Source organism: Perca fluviatilis, chromosome 12 (assembly GCF_010015445.1).
Source record: "Perca fluviatilis chromosome 12, GENO_Pfluv_1.0, whole genome shotgun sequence".
NCBI classification, from domain to species: domain Eukaryota; kingdom Metazoa; phylum Chordata; class Actinopteri; order Perciformes; family Percidae; genus Perca; species Perca fluviatilis.
In genome coordinates, this window is record NC_053123.1 from 17351132 (window position 1) to 17370351 (window position 19220).

Consider the following 19220-nt stretch of genomic DNA (forward strand, 5'->3'; position numbering starts at 1 on the left):
GCGGCTGCTTAGTTTCATTCTTCTTATATACTGTCTATGGTTTCATTCATATTTACTAATAGTCAGCGCTGTCCAAACTGCTCCAGACCATTGGGTAACAAGCAATACACCCGCCAAGTATGAGGTAGATTGGACCAAACGTTCTCGAGATAGGCTATTCAAAAGACAACACACACACAGACAGAGGGTCCTTGCTTTATAGTTAGATAGATTTACTATTTAATAATAGATGAAATCAACTTCTTGCATAGTAGAAATCGCATCATGCTAACCTCTTCCTCAATCTCACTTTTATTAATTGCCTTATTTTTCTAATTTAATTGTTTTTATCTAATTCTTAACAGCAGAATATGTAAGTAGCCTACAGGGCTGGTCATACATTTCGGAATCTTGGCATAAACATACGACATGTCACAGAGGAGAAATAAAGTAAGAAATATAAGGGGGAAGTCCAGTCTACAGAAGGACGCTATGCTGTATTTAGTCTCTGCTTTCTTAAGTTGAGTTTCCATTAGCCCTTGTGTAGGTCCAAAAAAGATCCCAAGAGGTCATCCCATCCTCCTCAGCCGACAGTTTGTGAAGCATAGACTCATAAGATGCTGTCTCCACCATTGTATTAGTCCAGTCTTTCAGATTAGGAGATACAGTAGTTTTCCAGTGTCTTAAAATAACTGAAGCTGTGACCAAGCCCACCATAATGACAGAAAAAGTTCTTTTTGATATTTTCGGTATTTGTGATCTGTCCCCTAGTAAACATATGGCAGGAGTCAGGGGAATCACAGTTACTCAGGAAGTCCACAACTTTGACCCAAAATTGACTCACTAATGCACATCCCCATACACAGTGAAGAAAAGTTCCTACCTCTGTTTTACACTTCCAACATATATTATCATCAATTTCATTCTTTGTAATCTCACAGGGGTATGATAATATCTATGCATGATCTTATATTGTGTGAACTTCCCTCTTGCTTCCCTTACATACAGTGCCTTGCGAAAGTATTCGGCCCCCTTGAACGTTTCGACCTTTTGCCACATTTCAGGCCTCAAACATAAAGATATAAAACTGTAATTTTTTGTGAAGAATCAACAACAAGTGGGTCCCAATTATGAAGTGGAACGAAATTTCATTGGCTATTTCAAACTTTTTTAACAAATAAAAAACTGAAAAAGTGGGCGTGCAAAATTATTCAGCCCCTTTGCTTTCAGTGCAGCAAACTCTCTCGAGAAGTTCAGTGAGGATCTCTGAATGATCCAATGTTGACCTAAATGACTAATGATGATAAATAGAATCCAGCTGTGTGTAATCAAGTCTCCGTATAAATGCACCTGCTCTGTGATAGTGTCAGAGGTCCGTGTAAAGCGCAGAGAGCATCATGAAGAGAACAAGGAACACACCAGGCAGGTCCGAGATACTGTTGTGGAGAAGTTTAAAGCTGGATTTGGATACAAAAAGATTTCCCAAGCTTTAAACATCCCAAGGAGCACTGTGCAAGCGATAATATTGAAATGAAAGGAGTATCAGACCACTACAAATCGAAGACCCGGCCGTCCCTCTAAACTTTCAGCTCATACAATGAGAAGACTGATCAGAGATGCAGCCAAGAGGCCCATGATCACTCTGGATGAACTGCAGAGATCTACAGCTGAGGTGGGAGACTCTGTCCATAGGACAACAATCAGTCGTACTACTGCACAAATCTGGCCTTTATGGAAGAGTGGCAAGAAGAAAGCCATTTCTTAAAGATATCCATAAAAAGTGTCGTTTAAAGTTTGCCAAAAAGCCACCTGGGAGACACACCAAACATGTGGAAGAAGGTGCTGTGGTCAGATGAAACCAAAATCGAACTTTTTGGCAACAATGCAAAAACGTTATGTTTGGCAGTAAAAGCAACACGCTCATTCCCTGAACACACCATCCCCACTGTCAAACATGGTGGTGGCAGCATCATAGTTTGGGCCTGCTTTTCTTTAGCAGGGACAGGGAAGATGGTTAAAATTGATGGGAAGATGGATGGAGCCAAATACAGGACCATTCTGGAAGAAAACCTGATGGAGTCTGCAAAAGACCTGAGACTGGGATGGAGATTTGTCTTCCAACAAGACAATGATCCAAAACATAAAGCAAAATCTACAATGGAATGGTTCACAAATAAACATATCCAGGTGTTAGAATGGCCAAGTCAAAGTCCAGACCTGAATCCAATCGAGAATCTGTGGAAAGAACTGAAAACTGCTGTTCACAAACGCTCTCCATCCAACCTCACTGAGCTCGAGCTGTTTTGCAAGGAGGAATGGGCAAAAATGTCAGTCTCCGATGTGCAAAACTGATAGTGAACCATACCCCAAGCGACTTACAGCTGTAATCGCGGCAAAAGGTGGCGCTACAAAGTATTATCTTAAGGGGGCTGAATAATTTTGCACGCCCAATATTTCAGTTTTTTATTTGTTTAAAAGGTTTGAAATATCCAATAAATTTCGTTCCACTTCATGATTGTGTCCCACTTGTTGTTGATTCTTCACAAAAAATTACAGTTTTATATCTTTATGTTTGAGGCCTGAAATGTGGCAAAAGGTCGAAAAGTTCAAGGGGGCCGAATACTTTCGCAAGGCACTGTACTTTCCACAGTCTGCTAGTACCCCCAACCATTTCTTATTTTTTATTAATTGCCTTATTAATCTCAGGCATAACCTTGTGTGAGTATTACATATTTCTTTTCAGAAAATACAGATGCAGAATGCAATAAACTAGGAGAGTTTCATTTAAGTTCTCCTCTTCCCTGTTAAGCCCAACGACAGACCAAATTGGGCTCCTTAGCTGGAAATATTTCCACGTCCCCTTAATCAGTAAAATTGTTCTTTCCCTTTCTCAAGCACTTCAGTATATTTGAATTACTGCTATATATTACTGCTGTATTCTTTTTTTAAAATATATTTTCTTTAGCATTCGTGGGTATTCTTATGTCCTCCCTGATCTTAAACTGATAACGTGAAATTGCAAAGAAAACGTCATCGATTTTTAACGCTCAATCTTGACAGGGCTGTAGAAATTGAAAGGTTCAACACTTGAATGTCCCCTTAATGAGGCCTAGTATATCAAGGAGAGAATGTATAGATATTCCTATAGGATTTGGAATATTGTTAGTGCATAATCCAATGCTTTACATCCCAGCTGGTCTGATATGTATTTAAACCGCTTTAGGGATGTAATTTTGTCCTCTCACGGCTAATGCAACTTCTGATTGCCGCTGATGTTGAGTGTTACACTAATGAGTATTTTGGTTTTCAATTGAAAACCTTTGTGCCACTGTATTGCCCTCGCTTGTGCAGATCACTTTGATGAATACCCATCATACCTTATGATACTTTAGCACATTGTCACTAAATGAAGGCTGCCGGGTCAATTTTCATTTTTTCTCCCTCTTCACATGAAACAAGACAAAACCTTGGAACCCTTCACATCTCTAATTCAGATTGATTGAATCCACTCGTGGCCACAAGGGGCCTCATCTCACTGTAGTTTTTTCTGCTTTTTCTGCTGTGAGTGCACATTTCACATTGCACTGCACAAGCTCAGTCGACTGACCTGCTAGTGGGAAGTGGCATTATTGTTTAGTAGGCACATGTGCTGTCTCATTAATTCCACCAGCAGGACACAACTATTTAATAGAGCCATCGTCACGTTTTTATGCAGGATGTTGATGCACCTACTCCTGTCCTCACATATCTAGTGTGGATGTGGACTGTTTGGAGGATCTGCAGGCCCCTGTGCAGTTGTCAGAAGGTTGTGAAACCCCTTTTGCTCCTTCAGACCACACAGTTGAGTTTACAGAAGCTTAATTATTCCCCCTGCAGTTCACACTAAGTCTATCCTCATGTCCCATTGCAATATTTAAAGTTATAAAGGAGATTGTTTTATTTGAAGGAAACACTTGACATATGGGAAAATATACACACTCGCTTTCTTGCACAGAGTTAGACCAGTGGCCCAGCAACCAGCGAAGTCCCGGAGACCTTCAGAATAAACAGTAATTGCATGATTGTGATTTTACCTGAAACACTGTTACTATGCTTGCTATTTCTTACTTTATAAGCAAAGCCCCTTGTTCAGTATGGTGTATGCACTTCTGATTAGAGCTTAAACGATTAGTCGATTAATCAATTGACCAAAAATGTTTTGTAGTTTGCAGCTATTTAGTTAAATGATTCATCGTTTCAGATAATTTTTCAAGCAAAAATGGTTAACAGGCTAAAGCTAGTTCCAGCTTTTTTTTGCTGCTTTTCTTTGTCATTACATTAGGGTAAATTAAATATGTTGGGCTTTGGACTGTTGGACCAATAGTCGATTGGCAGATGAATTGAGAATTCAATTAACAGTTTCTTGCAGCACTACTTCTGATATGATGCACTTCACTAATTGTGTTTTTGAAAATGACTATTTTAGTAAACAAATGTTTACCCTCTGTTAACTCTGTAGACTTTTTTTTGTCTTTCCTTTATTTTCCGGCCAAAGTGAATATCATACAAAAGCACAGAATTTGAAGCTATTGCATCATCTGTCTTGATCATGAAGTACATTTCTGTGTTAAGATTGGTCTCTTCTAGTGTTTAAGATTCCATAGAATATGTCGAGGTTTTCTAAAAAAAACAAAGCTACATCCATGCTGAAAAGCGTAATATTCAACACTTCTATTTCAGCTTATTCCCCCTCTGCAGTCGATCAGACATTCAGGTGCAGTGGATTGAAATCTAAAGAAGGCAGTCCCCTTTCTTCTGGAGACGAGGCTATTACAGTGGATCCAGCAGTGGGCCCTCAGTCGCTGCGCTTTTGTAAGGGGGGCACAGTCTGTCTATTATGTTGTGTCAGAGTGGAGATGTGGGAGGTTGATTTATGTCTGAAACTGTCATGGGTTTCCATTTACCCTCTCTCACTTTTATTATTTCACAAGAAAAAAAGGGAAGGAACATCCATTAATGCTTGCATTTCCTCACTTTTCCCTATCATGTTTAAGAGAGTTTAATCATGCAAATAATTCCATGTAACTTACGTTAAAGCAGGTAGAAAGGCTTGATTCCATTATTTTGTGAAATGACAGCAACAGTATCAAGCTTGACTTGAATATTTGGTTTCACCTGTTGGCGTTTCTGCTACTGTTACCTCATGGCGCCTCCACATCTCTCCACTGAGACAGACAGTGAGGGAGTTTTGGACCGGAGCCCAGCTGTACTGAGGGACCTGCTGAATATGATACCTGTGTGGAGGAGCTCCAGCGTCTTAGCCTCCAGGTTCCCAGGAGAGAGCCGGGCAGGAAAGTTTGAGTCCCCCCCCCCCTTCCCCCCACCCCTACCCTTCCACCATCACTGCTTTTCTTATCATGTTCACATTTCTTTTGTGCTCCTTGGTTACCCACATACCCCGAGGCTACTGAGCCCCCTCTTCACCGTCAGTGAACCTGGCCGGTCCCTTTTCTCTGCTAAATGAGTCCTCTTTAAGATAATGTTTGATGCGCTGACAGCCAGTACCAAAACAGTGTAAAAGAAACCGAGTTTGACATCTTTTAATTGTACGTCAGAAAGCAGAGATTGTGGTTTCTTGGACTGCTTTCAGATCATGCTGCTGATATGGTAATTTGCTCAAGTGAAGGATGTGATGAAAGTGGTGGTGTTGATAGTTTAGTAGTAGAAGTCCCTGGAGTCCAGTCTGCTTGTTCACCTCTACATAAACATGACATGATTCCTCTGGAAGTGCATTTTTAAACAGTATTTGTTTCAACAAATTTTAGTGTCAGCAGATCTAAAAATAGCAGCAACAATTGGGGTTTATTTTTCAACAAAATGTTTTTACATTTTTAATCTCCTGTAATAAACAGACACAGGTATTCATCATGATTACAAAAATAAAAAATTACAGATGTGCATTAAATGAATAAGTCCCGAACATGCCAGTGTTTTGTGTGTGTGTTTATGTGTTTTGCAACATTCACAGTAATTGATTTCCATCTGTGTACGACCAGAGCTTGTGGTTGTGATTGCATCTGTCATCTAAATGATTTGGGATCATGGTGCACTTCAAATCGAGCGTGTACTAAGCCAGATTTCTATTTAGATGGCATAAAATAGATCAGTTAGTGCACATAAAGCACTGGATTGTGTTATCATGATTGACAGTAAACGAACAGCCGTGTGACAAGACTTTTTTATCACTATTGATGCATGTTTGTAGAAACAATCCTGTCGGTCATTACAGCCCGAAAAAAGATGATGTAGCTAATTGAAGCCTATTTACCGTTTCCTCTTTCTTTCTGTTGTGCATTTTTAATTGACTTGAACAAATGAAAATAGCCTCATAAGTTCTGAGTCATCATACTACATATAACCATCAATGACTGGGACCTGCTGTGGTATTTGGTTTTCATTTACTCCATGTGCAGTATTCAATTTAACATAACATCTACCAGGAAGTTTGTTGAAAAAAAGATGAATCTTTTTTTTTTAAGATTATTTTTTGGGCATTTATTTATATAGGACAGCTGAAGACATGAAAGGGGAGAGAGTGGGGGAATGACATGCAACAAAGGGCCACAGTTGAACCCACAGCCGCTGCGTCGAGGAGTAAACCTCTATATATGAGTGCCTGCTCTACCAGGTGAGCTACCCAGGCGCCCTAGGAATCATTTTTAACGATAGTGTGTTTGAAAAGAAAAATGAGTTTTCAGTTATTATCAGGCTAGTTGGAAGAACGGGAAGCATTCATGTGTCTGTGTGCTGCACAGCATGGAGGATTTAATTGTGAAGATATTTCTGTAAGAAAATATTAAGAGTGGGCTTTTTGTTTTGATCTGCACATGAATGACCTCCTTGAGTAGCTGTTTTTCTCAACACTGACTTTTCTTGTACTGCATGACCTGCCTGCGTATTAATGTCTTAAATGAGCCATGCTGTGGATTTGGATGAACATGTGCTTTCCTAGATGTAGTTTTCTAATTAAAACTGTCCCATTAGGGTGTAATTGGTGCTATCTGAGGCTGGGACGGAGCCGTATGGGAGGGGAGCGAGCAGTCAGACTGAGATGGTATCGGGGCCGAGGAGACAGGAAGCCTCTGTATAATCTTGTCAGGTTGGAGATCGAGGCTGCGATCAAGCCGACTGGACTGAACTGTACTTGTCTGCTGCTGCTCTGTAGCTTCAGAGCGAGTGTACTGAACTGCTGTGAACTCTTATCTTAGGATCCTGCAATTCACCTGGGTGTTTACATTTTGGAATATTTTCAACTTTGTATTTAAGGAGAGTAAAGCGTTATGGTTTTGATCAATGTGTACAATCTGAAGGGATATGTGGTTAGTTTATGTCAAAACCCGGGCTAGAATAACACCAGTAGAAGCTAAACATGTGAAGACAGGTTGTTTCTCTGCTGAGTTTGTGGGAACCAAAGTCCCATCAGATTATGTGCAGTTTTAAACTTTCCTCTTCATATGTGATATGCTCAGTTTCAACTTCCCCATTAAAATATTATGTGGCTGCCTGGCAAACAGACAGGTAACATTATCTATTACATACTGAATGATTGAAGTAATAGATCCGCTGAAGAGGAGTGTTTTGTTCAAAATCAAATTAAGTAGTGAAGGCCATTCAGAAAAATTAAACAACTTCACAAAGAGAGGATTTTTTTTTCTAAGCTAACACAGCAGTGCATATGTTGGTGTAGGTGTATGTGACCAATAGAATTAGAAATGCTCTGTAAACCTTAACCGTACACTAGAATCAGGGAATAGTGAGAAGACTGCTATTACATTACACATATGCCACTTACAATACGATAACAAAACACTCCCGGGACCCCGGTCTAAAACGCTGTGACGCTCTCACAGTGTTTTTTCCAGCAAGCTTACTAAGTAAAAAGGAATGCTGCACACAGACACACACTGACATTTGCCAGATGCTCAGTGCTAATTAGGGCCAAGTATTCCCCCTCGTATGGAGTGTGTGAGAAACCACAAGTGCACCGCTGGCCGACCTGTAAGACCTGACTGTGGCGGAGATCTGTGTTTGTACTTGCTTGAACATAACAGACTCAAGATTGTTATTCAGAGCAGGAATTTGTTGTTTCAGTTTTAATACAAGGAGTAGCACATGGGTTCCAGTTTTCTTTGATCTAAGGTACAATTTATGACTAAGATTTATGTTAATTTGGAATCCAAATCGACAATTTACAATACATGTTGCTTATAAAAGTGCTAAATCCAGCAAAGCCCAGGATTTCCCCGAAGCTCCAGTTAGATGCATGAACAGATATTGCTCTGCCTCTCGACTCTGTCATTTAAGATACTTACATTATTGCAGTACAGTGTTGCCTGCGGGTGAGCCTACAAGCTTCCAAATATAATCTACCCATATCCAAAGACCCGTCCCTCCCTCCTGCATCATGACCTACTCTGCAAACCCTCCTCCACCCCCAAAATGGTGGTGGTGGGGCTCTAAGCAGGACGTGAAAGGAGACCTGAAAGCTCCAGCCACCCACAGACCCACCCCTCACCCTCCTCTCCCAGGCTGCAGCGTGGCTCTGTGTCCTGGCTCTTGTCCAGGTTCTGGTGCTGTGATGGGGAGGGTCACGCTTTGCGTCTGACCCCTAGCCTGCATGTTGGATGTTGTTATTATTAGTGCTCCATGCCCCCCGGGCGGGCGGTCCCCAAAGCAGGAGGAACTGTCGGGCTCTGGAGAGGCTCTGAACCTGGAGAACAGCTGTGCAGGTTAGAGGCTGCTGGGGCCCCCACGGTCCACTGAGAGCACCGCTGCACCGGCTCGCCAGGAGGTACAACTGTTTTTTATACAGACTCACTGCACAACCTCATCATACACTGCTGAACAGCAGGACCAAGCCAGGTTACTGCATACACTATCTGATCTACAGGGGATGTGCATGGTAACAAGCTTATAATATAACGCAATACATGCAATAAATGTCACTATAGACAATATATACTATGAGAAAAAGATATTTTACAGTGGTATAGTCCCTTAATTATCTTTGGGTGTTTTAGACCATTGGCTCCCAACCTTTGCCTGTGACCCTGTAAAATTAAGCAACGTGTACTTGGGTGCACTGATCTCAAGTTATTCCACAGAGTGATATTTGCTTTTCAAATTGTTTTATTTGATGGACTTTTAGATGCCTGAGGAGCTGAAAGTATCCTGTATGTAAATGAAAAAAAAGAATTATGTAACTGATTGTTTTTTCATCTTGTGATGCTCTGATGTATTTTAGGACTGATTAGGGCATTGGATCCCCAGGTTGGGAACTACTTTGTTGGACCATTGTGAGCAATGTTGAAAATCATCAGGATGGTTTTATGGAAACATTGGATTGTTTTGTATGAGTGTGATAAAGTACTTTAATTTAATTTTAAAAATTAACATCCTATCTGTCTTCTTTTAATCCATTAAAAATGTCTCCATTGTAACAGGTGCTCCTGTCAGTGTGGGAATTTATAAATGTGTTTTTGACTCTACCTACCTGTATTCCTTACATACTGCATGGCACACATCGCAGACATATTCTTTCATTCTTTGTGAATGAATTGCAGCTAAGGGCTATATAAGGACAAAGTGTATATAAAAGCCTACCTTACCTCTCTGCCATCTTAATTCTGCAGTTCTGAGGGGGGGGGTGGGGGGGGGGGTTCTAACTGTGTAAATAGCTCTGGAAATTGCGTGTGGCCTTTGACTGTCTCTGTAATTGCGAGACTCTTGCAGTATTTTGCTTGGCAGTCTGAGAGGTTAACCCCTGAGGGCTGGAGGCCTGGAGCTCTCTGTCTGACTGGCAGAGGGCTCCTCAAAGCCCCACTTGTTCACCTTCCAGCCCAGGCAGCTCTAAGCCGCCGCTGATCCTCTTCTGGATGAGAGGGAGAGTGGGAGGCTGTTGCATTCAGCCGTGGCTGAGGCTCCGCAGGGTGAAGCCTGGAGTGTCACAGTGCCTCACCCAGCTCCCCCTGGTTGCACCTGGGCAGTCAGTAGCGCTCGTAGCCTTGTCACCAGCACTAAACTCGGGTTTTAGCTGTAATCACATTATATGGACGCCGCTGCTGCAGTAAGTGGTTGATCAGTTTCACCCACAAACCTTTTTCCCATATTCCCATGAAACTGTAAATGTGGACTGTTCCTGTAGTTAATGATGTGGAGATGGATGCACTTAGTCTGGTCATATAGAATGAGTGTTTGATGCAATTGTGCACTTAAATGTCAATTCAGCTATTTATACAATGTATCACTGTTCATTTACAAAAATGCTCATTACAAAGCCACAAAATGCACTTGGCAACACCAAAAATAATAAAGAGAGAGTCAGTTTAGGAAAATAAATGTTGACTGTAACATGTCCAAAAACAATGTCATGTTAAACTGCACATTAATCCTGTATTTTGAAGGGTTTCACTTCCATGGCACTGTTGATTTTGAATGTCTTCATCTCAGAAGAATTCAGGGGTCAAGATGGGGACTTGTGCAGAAGGTGCAGTCAAATCTGTCTGCAGTGATGGATGATGTTGCCGTATGAAATGGTCTGTAAAGATGCAGCCTCTTTTGGAGTCACAGCAGAAACTGTAGAGAAAAGACAACATGTGCAGTTTCCTCCTTGGGTTCCCACATTGTTCTCTCCAGCTCTGCTCCCCCTGGGCCTTGAGAACGACTCTGTACACCCCAGACAAAAGTACACAGGCAGAAAAGAAATATCAAGGCACAAAAGCTCTTTATGTAATGCTGACAAGTTGCATTGATTTCTTTTCCCGTATATTTGACAGACAACGTAAAATCGTTGCTTCATGTCATGTCAAGCTGGGCCTCGGAGATCGCATCTGCTCTGCCAGTATCACTCAATTCTTTTGGTAGTGTTTCTTGGACGAGACATTGTGGAGAGACGTTGACTGTGAGTAATTAATTTGTGTGAACTCTGAACATGTTGCTTTTCCACAGCAACACCAAAAACAAACCGTTCTAAAAAGAGTCAACCTGAGTTAGTTTTGTGACTAAACTTTGTATCCCAGACCACGAGGCAGTGTAGGGTAAAGTATCTGAGGTCGGGTCTGTTTCATCAGTGGGATAGTGGATGGATAGATGGATTCAAGGACTGGAGCAGGACTGGGGTGCTGGTTTGTCTCTGGGTTTGTATGGAGGACCAGCAGCTGTGTAATCAGACCTGGCTCTGACCTTACCTGTCCGGATGTTCCTCCAAACCCTCCATCATGTCCATGTGTCACACCCACACACACACACACACACACACACACACACACACACACACACTGATGAACTGCTGGTCGCGTGCAGCCTCTGAGCTGGCTTGACCTCTAGTCTGATTTAGTGCAGATATGCCACAACTGCCAGTACTGTAGGAACTACTGCTACAGTACATTATTCTTATTCCTTAACATTAATCAGAGCTTTATTTAAACTCCCAGTGATTTACTGTTGACCTTTGGCCACCCGAGCTGTAAAATAAATGGACACATTGGACAGATAAGAGGAACATCATGAAAAAACACAGAACAAATTTGAGGTACTTGTAGTTGCGACAGCTACGCTGGTATTGATTTCACCTTGTGAGTCTGTGGCTGAATCTCACTTCCCTGAAATTGCATCCACGGTTCCTCCACTTGCTTCCCTTCCTCACATCTTAGTCCTTCCCAGCGCGGAAGCATGGGAGAGACAGAGGAAATCATGCTAGAGAGGAAACAAGGGAATGTGTTTTTAGAGGGATGAGATGTCCTTTTCTCTGAAACGTCACGTGAATTCCTCAACTGTATGGGCGGAGTTAGCAGCGGCTTTCAGCTGCAGTGACTTCCGGGAAGGCTGCTCTTGTGAATCCTCGCTCATAGCTCCTCAGTTGCCTCCTCGATCCTCGATCCTTGCTTCTCTGGGCAGGAATAACAGCTTTGAGATGGCCTTCACAAAGGAGGGCCAGAACAACTTCCGGTTCAACCGAGGATCGAGTAGATATCAAATAAGAGAAGTGAGATTCAGCCTGTGTGTGTGTGTGTGTGTGTGTGTGTGTGTGTCCTTGAGACACCTACTGTAGCGGGAACTACCACAGAAGAGGATTAGAGTACTTTGCCAGGTGTTCATATTTCTGTCTACAGACAGATTGTGTCACTGTGATAGCATCACAACGTGTGTAGCATAGATGTGGTGAGTAGTTGAGATCAAAATGAAGGCAGAGTTTGAAGATGGGTGTGGTCCGAGCAGGTGCACCAGAAGTAAATATTAAAGATACTCGAATAAAGCCTGGAAGATATGGAATAAAAGCCATTAATCAGGATAACCTTGGGCTTGTGGGATTTATTTCTTCTGCTTTTTGGTGCACAACATCTGTATTTTTATTTGAAAATGTACACATAAACATATGTTACCTTAAATGATATAATAAAACTCAGAATGTTAACACATCTCCACCACAAGCAGCTAAATTCTGCAGTTTTTCATTCTGCATCCCCCCTGAAAAGAGTCAAAGAAATCTGCAGATTCCGTTTGGGTCTGCTGATAAAGAATTCATGTTATAATTGAGGGGTTTTGTTTTTGTTTTTATATACAGTATGTGTTACCTAAAGGTGTATTTTTGATGTTTGATTTACAGCGGCGTCTTGTAATCGCATGCAGGATGGGCCAACTGTTAGTTAGGTAGTTACTTTTTATTTCCGTATCATGTTTTTATTGCTGTATGGTATTACACGGAAACTAACTTGATATGACTTTAGTAAAATTAAGACTTACACTTGTATTTTTACATTGTAATATAGCAACTTTCACTTAGTGAGTATGTCTTCCACTGCTGTCTGATAAAGAACCACATTATCTGCTGACATTGTTGAAGTTGAATGTGACACAATAGAGGAAGCAGCCAGTGTCAGACATGTGGATGCTCTGTGGTCCCTGTGGAGAACACTAAGCTTTGTATTTGCACTCCTCTTGCTGAGGATAACAGCCTCTCCAGCCCAGGTTAGGAAGGGGGCTCCCTGCAGCTGCTGTCTCTGAGGCTGATTAGTGCGGTGATGAGCGAATGAGGGCCAGGGGAGCCGCGCACACACACTCTGAAAGGGTTAAGCAGCCGGTTAGGGAGGAGACCTGCTCTGTGTCCAGGATGTTGAGTGCTGCAGCGCGATGGTGTGCTGTTACACTGCATGAGGCCTCAACTCCACTTGGGTTCTGATTGGGCCTGTAAGATCACAGCCCCCCCCACCCCCACCCCCAACTCCTCAACCCCCTCCTCCCTGAGGGTTTCTCTCTCCACATCCTCCCTGCTGATTATCACCACTGCCAGAGCTGACTCTTGCACTCCAGCTGCTGTCCACACTCTGGCTCTGGGGCTAATTTAACCAGGCTGCATGGAGGGAGAAAACTTTCTCACACAGCCCGAAAAAGCAGAGCTGCTGCACAGTAAAGCTCCTCCCAGGCTTTAGCTTGTTGCCCTTCATCAAGCTGCTGGTGCTCACTACAAAAAGAGCCGCTCTGCTAATACTACATGCCTCTCCGCCAGGCTTTCCTTGGTGGTGCTTTTCAACAATATCCAGAGCTACAAATAATCAGAACAAGGTCTCAGTCCTCATAGGAATATTTCATCAGTGCAAAATAGACAGGGGAGGTTTCACTGCAGACCAACATGTGTTGCTCTCTGCAGGTGTTTCCTCTGAGCAAAGTCAGGGCAGAGTGCTGCCTTCACTGTCCTAAAGGTGACTCAACAGTCATCTTCAATGTGAAACTCAACCCTTGAGCTCTTGATATGAAACATACATATAATATCTTACTAACTACTGTATATCAAAGCATTGTGTGCTTCCATCACAATACAACTGTGAATAACACTGGTGAATGATGTTTGAGTTGGGAAGATTGATGCCTTCTTTTTCCAAGAAAGATGATTAAGGCTGGAAAGTGAGTTTGAGTTGTGTCCCTGAATTGCTATTTTTGCATCAGGGTATTTCAAGTTATTTGTTTAAAGAAAAGGGTGAATAATTCACACAATAAGACAGAGCTGCGAAAACATCTATTTGACTTGTGGGGCTGTGAGGAAGAAAAACATAGTAATTGACCAGTTGAACTAGTAACTTTGGAGCAGGACAAAAGAGGTGGATCTCAAAGAAGACAGAATCATAATCAAGTGTCGCCTTAAGATTTCAGACAAAAAATTTGATTTGAAATGTAGCTTGCAAAGAATGTTCACTCATATCGAAACTGGCTTGTCAAATCCACAATCAATATATTAATTACAGATTTTCACCCCAAAAATACAGTATTTAATTCTGTGTGGCAGTTAACAATTCAAACAATATGCACACTATAAATATTATATAAATATAAAATATCCATAAGCCACTTGGACTTGTGCCAGCAGCTTTCAAGCAGAGCCTTACTTGTGAGTGTGTGCCAAAGCAGCATTATGTGAGTGTTGATGGGAAAAGACCTCTGTCAGCCTGCGGGGCTCCGGTGTCTTCTGCCGGGCCGTCCTGGGTCGCACAATTGGGCTCAGAGGGCAAGACGCTGCTCCCCAATCCCAGTCCCCCCCCCACACCCATCAGCCCTGCCATGTTAAATGGAAGCATTGTGACTGCAGACCTGCTCTCATCTTCATGTACACTTTCTTTTTCTCTACTTCTCCCAGTACATAATGACCCCAGACTATGTGACGACAGGCATTGTATCTGACTGGGCCGACCACATAGAAATTAAAGATGAGGATCTGATTCAGAGGCAGCTGCAGGTCTTTTTCTGCTGTATGATGTCAATGGGTCCAACGATATTTAAGGTGTGTGGGTATATGTGTGTGCGTCTGTTTATTAAATCACTTTTTACATTCTGATGCTGTGGGTGGTCTCCCTGATGTTGCAAACATTGAGGCAGGTGGTAACAATTGATTAAATCAAATTTCTGCCCAGAGCAAGAATTCAATTATGGCATTAGACCTGTAATCTGATGCATTTGTGCTTTCACATGTAGACTGTGTAAATTGTCGTTATGATGTATTTATTGTATGAATCCCTGTAATTTAACTTGTTTATGTCATTTTAGACCCGTTAGGGGGAGATGCACAGGTTTTACATGTGAGAGATTGTCAACATCAGATGTGTTCAAGGTGCATGGTTTGAATATAAATGTATATTTTCTGAACAGGTGATCACACACATCACACACACACACACATACAATGTAGACAAGTAGAAAAGAACCTACATATTTTATTAAGATTGAAATCATTCAGATAATGTTCAGAAAAAAGAAAATCACACATTTTTATGTTTCCTCTCAACAGAAATGTCCCTCCATCAGACTTTACAGTGAACAATGCAGTCACACTACACCTGACAGGTATTTAATCTCTTTTTATCTGGGAATTCCCCTCTCTCACAGTTATGAAGTGCAATTTAGAAATCAAACCCAGGAGCAGTGTTCCCCCATACCGCTTTGAGAAGTCACACAGCGAACACACAATCTTTTGTGCACAAGATAAGTCCTGAAACATTTCCATGACGATATAGATGATATTTTCTTTTCAAAAAGGTGATTGTGTCATGATGAAAAACAATACAAATGACAGAGCGGCAGGTTATACATGGGTTTGTATTACAGAAATAGTATTGATAGTATATAGTATATGATAGTATATGATTTTGTCACTATCTATTGTTAAAAGGTAGTCTTGGCATCTTTAATGTGACTTTAGAAGTAGAAATAGATATTGTTAAACTTTTATTTATATTTTGGAAAATGGTTTACACATTTTGCAGCTACTATATGAATGAATGAATTCAACACTGTTTACCAGCTTTGGCGGTTATTTTGCAAAGTAAAACTGACCACAGAGATAGCATCTTAGGTCTCAGAAGGCAATTAAAAAGAAATTAACTCTAATTTGGTGTTGTCTGTGATTTTTCTGTGTTTATTTTGAGGTTTCTTGGAAACTCCCGCCTTTTAATTACACCAAATTCTCATTTTAGTTGTTTTTTCACCAGTTTCCACTGGTCTGCAACATGCTGTAGATGCTATCAACAATGATGTCAGTATGGTTATTTCTGACACACACACACGCACGCACGCACGCGCACGCACGCACGCACGCACACACACACACACACACACACACACACACACACACACACACACACACACACACACACACACACACAGATCTGGTGTATAAATAATTCACATAAGGTCAAGCTTTGATCCTCTGATACAGCCTCTTGGATTGCCAGTAGTGGCAGGAAAACCAGTAGATTGAAAACGAGGAATGCATCAAGGGGTGTGCTGTTTACTTGTAGCGCGGGCAGCTGGTTAGCCACCCCTCTGTCGTTTACACCCCCCTCCCTCGCTTTTCAATTCCAGCCAGACCCCAGGCTCGGCCACTAACTGGGGGCTGGAATATTGTGCACTGGGGATCAATGCGGCCCTGAGTGAAATGTCAACTGTGGCTCTGCGATGTGTCAGGCTGTGAGGGAGTTGTAATGGCTATTGATCCACTGTGCGCTTAATGCAGAGCTGCCCCGCCACGACGCGAGCCAGCTGCAGCAGAAAGATATATGTATGAGATGAGCTAAAACTGAGAAAATAGAAAAGAAAGAGCCCACAGTTTTGTCCCCCTCCTCACATCCCTCCCTCTCTGGCTGCAGATTGATCTTCCTCTTCCTGCTGATTCTAACTGGGGTCTGTCATTATCTTACTCTGTCATTAGGGGCTCCATTGACAGCCTTGGCCTGTCTGTGTCACTCTATTGAGACAGCAACACTTTTCCCATGCAGTGTTCCCTACATTTATTAAAATCTCTGACAGCCTTGTCTTAGCTTTCTCCATAGATGGCTGAGCTTCAGGCAGCGGTGCAGCGGTGTAATTGGAAGACAAGGCTCTCTGTTCCTGGCTAGTAATATCAGTGAGGTACAGCTGTAGGTCAGACTGGTTTATATCAGACTGCTGGCGATGAACAAAATCAGACCCCCTTTGTCTGAGGGTCAGTGTCTGTGCAACAGTATAGACCCTACATTTAGGCCTATATCTGTAAATCACGTGTGTGTGAGTTTTCATGCTGCCACTGTTGGAGAAAAAAATAATATTTCCAAACTGTAAAGGAAAGTATAAAAATGATGGGGCAATTTTTGCTGAATGGAGGGTACTCTCAGATTTGGGGAGAATGGGAGGACCCTTTGTTTTTTTCCTCATCCCAGAGTTTTTTATTCTCCTCATCAAAATCAACTAAAAGCTAACAGGATGAATATGTCAGAAACAGAATAGGTGTGATAGGTTATTAGTGATTGGGCTCAATGGTGTTTTAAGCCAGTGGTTCCCAACCTTTTTACCTTGGCGCCCCCCCTACTTAAGTTTAAGAAAAATATATAGTTTTTATACAGACTTTTGTACACATTATATATTCTAGTGTATTATCATAATTTGTTTAACATGTGCAAATATTTTTTTTTTACCTCAACCTTAAACCAGATAAAGACTTGCTGTGATCTTTGCTGCCCCCCTAAGGGGTGCCCCGACCCCAGGTTGGTAACCACTGTTTTAAGCCACCAACGTCTCCTTCAAGGCAGCGCTGCGACCATTGACTTCAAGGCACCTAACCCTAAACAATACCTAACCCTAAACAATACCTAACCCTAAACAATACCTAACCCTAAACAATACCTAACCCTAAACAATACCTAACCCTAAACAATACCTAATCCTAGTGCGTTGCCTGGAAGGAGACTTCGGGGCTTATAATACCTTATAAACCTTCACTTTATTCTGCATCTTAACAGAAAGCAGACCTACAGTAAAGGTGTCAAAAAACATGTTAAAAGTGTCATGTGGTGAGAGTGACAACTCTTGGGTAAAAAATAAGGAATGGCTGAAATATAAGGTCAAGGGGCAGGGTCAAAAGAAAATGTTAACAATGATGGTGAAGTGAGCTACATGGTTCAGTTCACTCTCCCCACCCTAATCATTTTTGTAGAGTTTCTAAGGAAAGCAGCCCCCTTTTACTTTTGACTTGACCAACATTTTGGGTTTAACTGAAAGTTTTTAAAAAGGTTTCATCAGGCCAGAACTCACAGAATTTTCCAAACCCATAGTTTCAAGTCAATTTTCCATCCATCCATCTTTGTCCGCTTATCCGTCATGTCAATTTTATTTATATAAAATTGCATATTTTCCTCAAAGGCCTTTAAAGTTTGTACAACATATGACACACTCTATCTTTATACCCTCAACTGAGAAGCATATACAGATGAAATAATACAGTTTTGGGAAATTACTATAGTTAGACTTTTAAGGGTCTCACAGGACCACAGCAACATATTTTATTTGTTAAATTATTTTATAAAGTTATTTGTTATTATATTGTTTGCATTATGCACAGCAACACATGCTTCGGTGATCAGAGACTATACAAAAAATATTGGTGTGGTGAGGGCAGCTGAAGATTGCATGTCAGATTTAGTAAAGGAGTTAAACCCTTACTGGCGTTTTTCATATTTTCTTTGGACCACCTTCTTGCCTTGAAAAAAAATATTCTAAAAATCCTCCCTCCACTATCTTAAAATAACAGAACGTTATTGAGTTGGAAATATTTGTTTTACTATTTAACATTAGTAACTAAACATGCATAGATAATTTAGGATGCTGCTGCTATTTAAACCTAAATATGTTAACAGAGCAATAACTTTCACTACCAAGTAGAATTAGCTATTGGCATACATTATGGCAAGCATTTTTCTTAAACCCAAAGCTTTTCAATGAACCGTTATTATCACAGTTGTTGAAAGGTTCATCAGATGATGTTGTAGCCTGATGTGTGTGAAAATAAACATTTTAAAATATTAATCTGAGATGAAAAAACACTGGAAGACTCTCCCCTACTCTGGCTTGATACAAATCCTTCAAATAAATAGTTAATCATTTAAAAACATCAGATTTCCCTGCCTACAAAACACATAAACCTCCTCTCTCCCTAATAATTTTCATACAGTCCCTCACCGCTGTCGAGCTAAATAAACATTTTGGAAAAATTAATCTGTGCTCAAATATCTGCTGCTGCAACTCAAAAAATTACATTTAAGGAGCCAATTTTTTTCAGTGTCAAAGTGACTAAATAGTAAAAACATCATGCCAGATTCCAATGTGAAACAAAATCAAAACACCAAATGAAAATAGCCTGTAAGAAACAACCCAAACTGTTTTATTCTGGCAGTCTTTACATAACC